A 5,491-nucleotide genomic window follows, 5' to 3' on the forward strand; every position below is an offset into this window, starting at 1 on the left:
CGAGTTGAAACTAGAAAAGATTTTTTTGTTAAACTGAATTTCTGACTACAAAGTTGTCCATCACTACCCTAAAAGTTTAATTAGTTTCAAAACAATTCATATCTAAACAGGATTGATTACAGATTATACAAGACTTTGTAATAATTTAGTATTTTAATGCTACACTTTTTTGGGCTTATAAGAAAACAAATGTAACTTATTTTCTCAAGCCCTGTAAACTACTTTGAACACAGCCCAAAAGTGCATGCTTAAGAAAAACCAGACTAAATTACATTTCGAACACAAATTTTTCGGCTCAAAAGTTGGTACTCAAAAGAAAAACTATTTTGTAAAATCGTTGGGGGCGATTATTTTTCAAGTTTCTGAAAAGGGGGCGATTCAGAAAATGAGTTTGGGAAACCCTGATCTAAACTAATTTTATAAAAGTACTAATAAAGAGTTTTAAAGCTTTAAAATATAAAAAACGGTTTATACTTTTAACAAAATACACTAATTTAAATATGATCATCTTTTTTCCGGTGCATAACTAACATAAATATATAACAAAATACGTTTTTTTATTTTTTTTATTTATTAGAGTACTTTAGTAGTAAGGCTTGTCAAAATATGTATCTTACTCAGTCCAACTGAATTGAAATTGAAATAAAATTATACTGTTGTAAAAAGTTTTAAAATATAAAATGACGTAATAATCAAATGTAAAAACTAACTAAATGCTTATACTGTAGAACTTTGATGTACTAGTAAAACTCGTTAGATTAAAATAAAACTAAAACAAGCCGGCGATAAAAATAAAACTTCACTTAAAAAAAAAACTAACGATAAACTAATTACTTTAAAAATACTTAATATGAGGATTTAAGAAGGTATAAGGCTTTTTCTGCTCACATATACTGTTCTTTAAACCTTGAATGCATACGACGTCTTCTAGAATATGTGGCTGAAAAGAGTTCTCCGCTCTCACTAAAACTGAAAAGTTCTCCTTTTTATAACTTTTAACACATTCAGGATTGTATAACAAATGTTACCCAATTTCCGAGAAATATTTTTCGTATGTTTCTCCGGACGACCATCAAACCAGTTTTTCAAGATTTTCGGAACATGCTGATCGATTCTTACGTGAGACCTTTGATATCGCGGGAAACGTGGGAAAAACATATCAAAAGAATTCTTCGCGTAAGAATCGATCAGCATGTTGCAAAAATCTTGAAAAGCTGGTTTGATGGTCGTTCGGAGAAACCTACGAAAAATACTTCTTAGCAACTGGGCGACATTTGTTGGACAACCCTGAGTGTGCTAAAATGTTTTATTTTTTTTAAGTGTAGTTTAATTTTTATTTTTATCCCAGGTTTATTTTAGTTTTATTTTAATCTAACGAGTTTTATTAGTACAGCAAAATTTAACAAAATAAGTATTTAGTTAGTTTTAACATTTGATCATTACCTAATTTTATATTTCAAAACTTAAAACTACAGTAAAATTCTATTTCAATTTCAATTCAGTTTATCTTCGTAAGATGCAATTTTTGACAAACCTTACAACGAAAGTACTCAAATAAATTTAAGTAAAAGTGAAATGTGTTTTGTTATACTTTACAAACAATTAAAATATATTATTTAACTAAGAATATTTATCTTAATGAATTACAGGATTAAAATTTTACTTATTAAAACTTAGTTGTAATGTCCAAAATGTAAAGTTTAAACCTTAAGTAGTTTAGCAACAAAGGTTAAAATAAGTAGATTTAAGATGTCAGTTAGCAATTGTAGGTCTATGAACAAGTTGCTTAAAAGCTAGAAGTTTATACAAGAATGCAATTGAAATCAATTAGGGTTAAATGTGTTTTTTTTAGTGATTATGGTCAAGAATCGTTGTTCACAAACATTTTTTTTGTTTGTTGACCAGAACAAGTAGTTTTTTGGGTAATCTCTTTCAAATGGACTAATTTTGATAAATTAAATATTGCATAAAACTTGTCGATTCTTCTAGTGTTGACTATTGTTAGTTACTTTATTTAATGTTAAAGTATTGCACTTTAAAAACTAAAAGTTGTCAATTATTTATTTAAAAGTAAACTTTACTTCCGTTTTTAAATATTGAAAAATAAAAAACCTCACAACTTATTTAGGAAAGACTTTTATAATTAACTTGTCGGTTGTTACGAATGTCATCGATATAGTAAATTGACAAACGAAGGTATGTGAAATTATCAATTTTGAATAAATAGTTTGCTTAAGGTAATTTGAGATAAGATACTGCATTTGAGTTAGGTAAGCCAAAAATTGAACAAAATGTTTTTTCATTAATACAAAAATATAACTAAATCATGTTTAAACCTGTTAAAAGCGTCAAACACTTACATTTAGTTTTTCAAAATTTTTAATACGAAGTTTTAAACAATTTTTTGATTTAAAGGGCTTAATTCAAAAAAAAATTAAATTTTTAGGAGCTGACCACTTAACTCCCGAAAGTTCATTTTTATCCACGGGCTGGATTACATTAAAACTCTATCAAAATAATTGGTTGGTCACTTTCACTTCTAGGGCCGTATGTTGCCTACCGCTAATTAAAACTGATATACACTAAACTATCATAAAAAATTTTATCACTTACAATTGTTCTGTTGTAAAAGTACATCAAAAAGTTGATCAATTTGTTTTAAACGGAAAAGGTTATGGTCATATTATTCCGAAAATCAGACTAAAGCTATTAATAGACTGATGCCGTAGCTTTTTTCTCATTGAAGTTAGTAATAAATAGTAAATAAATAAGCGCTGGTCGTTAAAAAAGAAATATCTTAATGTAAACATTGAACATACATTGGTGTGAGTATTTACATTAGTTTTTCAGAAAGCTCTTGCAAGAAAAAAATGTTTAATTTCATCTGACACACATGGAGTGTAATGAGTCCTATTTTTATTGTTTCGACATATATGTATTTAAAAGTACCGATTTTTTTTTAATGCGAAAATTGCTCAATTTTGTGAAGCAAACATAAACAGTAAGATATTTTTCACATAAGAAACACATAAGTAACTAAAAATAAACTGCGAAACAAAATTAGTAACAAATTTAATCTAATCAAAGAAAAACAATTTAATGATATAAAAATAAAGTACTTTCTGAAACAGATAAAGTTAGAAAAAATTGTGTGATTATTAAAATATGATTAATCTTTTGACAAAAGAAATCAGACGTGCACAATTCATTTACAACTTGACAAAAACTTATACGTTTTTCGCAGTTGTAAATAAAAACAATGTGTATGTGTTTAATTAGAAGTTATAATAAAATATTAAAATCTTCGAAGTTAGAACTGAAAAATTATTCAATAACGAAAAGTTTTTGTTCTTTTATATGAATTGAAAAAATTTATTTCTTAAGTTGCGCAACTTTAGTAATTATAATTTTTTTTACAGTTTATATAGTTTTATCAAACAAAATACATTTTCTATAATACAGTTTTATTTTTGACGTAGTTTTGTCAAAAAATAATATAATGCTCTCGGGCTGAATAACTACAAAATGTGACTATATAATTTGTAATGGTAAAAAGCACTGTGTGAAATTTAAAAGGCACCCGGCAGTAGCTAGGATTTAAATTCCTAAATAAATAACTTAAAATACTACTTACAGATTATTTTAAACACAATGCTAATTACCAATTTTTCTCTATATTACAGTTAAGTAGCATTCTTGAACTAACTGTTTACACGTCAAATTTCCAAATTAAAATATTTTCAAATATTAATTTGTAACATTCGACATTCAACCATATATTTTAAATGTTTAAACTGTAGTGCTATCTAAGTAAGTAAAATAAGAATAAGACTCAAAAGTCGGTCTTACTTGCATATATTTGCTGATATAGCATTAAAAAAAACTTTTTTTTTTATTTTGTTTATTTACACCAGGGAACCTTTTTTCAGGTGAACCCCTTTAGAGAGTTAAATAAAGCCTCTTTCATTAGATTAACTAAAACCAACCATTAAAAAAACTTAATACCTTATTATGCTCTTCATCTGGTACACCAGAATATCTAGTGTAAGTTTTAAGCTATGACCTCATGCCCCCCTCCCCTTTGGCTTCTTTACTGCTCATGCCCAAAATATTTTCTTTTATTGCTGACTTATTAAATATGTAATTCAAACTGCCGTAGAAATATAGAAGCTAGATAAAACTAGCTTTACATTTTAAGTTTTTAAAAAGTTAGAAAGCAACTAATTGTCAAAACTGAAAAGTAATAAATTTTACATAGGTCTGTATAAACTTTACTAAATCATAAATATAAAAATATGTCAGAGAAAACAAAAAACTAACTATGGTTTGATTAAAAAAAAAATGAAACATAAAAATACTTCTCAAAGTTTACTTTAACAAATGTCACTGATTGAAAATCATTATAGATTTAATGACAACCTGAATTGCTATGATTTACAGATTGAAAGTTTAAAAGTTATAAACTTCTATCATCCACTAGGCATTATTTATTTTGCGAATGTTGCTTTCTATCAGTCGTCTCCGTGGCGCAATGGATAGCGCGCTGGACTTCTAATCCAGAGGTTCCGGGTTCGAGTCCCGGCGGAGATGCCTTTATTTATGCGATAGGTTGTTAATAAAACTTTTTTTAAACTATATGTATACTGTTGCGTAAACCTTGCTTAAGGCAGTGGTATTCTAGCTAATCAGAATCTGAGAACCCTAAATGAAAATTTATTGCTTTGAAAACGATTTTGATTTGATTTTTTTGTTTAGTTTGACCTGTAAAATCAATATTAAAGAGCTCACTTCTGGACGCTATGCGTATAAGAGACTAAAAACAACTCACAACTTTTATGATCGTACATATATTTGAGAATTTTAAAATATGCTACAAAAACACTTTTTTTATTCCTAATTAAAGTTAATTGAATATGAAGTTAATAAGTATATCAAATCTTATTTAAATTGTTGTTCGTCTTTTAGGTAACCAAGAAGCTTTTTGTTATGTTTATTAGTAGAGCTTGTCTTTAGGTTTGATCATAATAGTTTCAGACAATTTAAAACTACTAAAAGCGCTAGTTTTTACATTTTTGGTCGCACGAAGCTAAAAAATATTTTTAATTTTTTGAGAAAGTTATGGATGAATTTTAGAATATTTTGAATAATGCTTATGGTTATATAAATTTCACAATAGAAAGAGAAAACAATGATGAACTTGCATTTTTAGACGTAGAAATTAGACGAAGAGAAAATAGATTTTTAATTTCGGAGTAAAAAAAGAAATATTTTACAGGATGTTAATGGTATGTAAATAAGACGTATTTCATATGTAAATAATTACATAAAAAAACTATTACTAGATATTATATGTTAGTGAATGTAAATTTATAAGTTATTTTTTTAATAATTTACAAAAAGTTATGTTTAAGCAGTTAATACATTTATATTATTTTTAACGGTAATGATTTTTTCGAATACTAACAACGAAAATAATACTTTTATATAACCT

At 26.7% G+C, this 5,491-nt stretch overlaps 1 non-coding gene across 1 annotated transcript; it reads left to right on the forward strand.

Moving 5' to 3' along the window:
* The first annotated feature begins 4,517 nt into the window (after positions 1-4,517).
* Trnar-ucu (transfer RNA arginine (anticodon UCU)) lies at positions 4,518-4,590 on the forward strand. Its single transcript has one exon. It is a non-coding gene; the product is annotated as a tRNA-Arg (tRNA).
* Positions 4,591-5,491: the final 901 nt, after the last annotated feature.

This window comes from Thalia democratica, chromosome 6 (genome assembly GCF_965202585.1).
Source record: "Thalia democratica chromosome 6, ktThaDemo2.hap1.1, whole genome shotgun sequence".
In the NCBI taxonomy this organism is placed as follows: Eukaryota; Metazoa; Chordata; class Thaliacea; order Salpida; family Salpidae; genus Thalia; species Thalia democratica.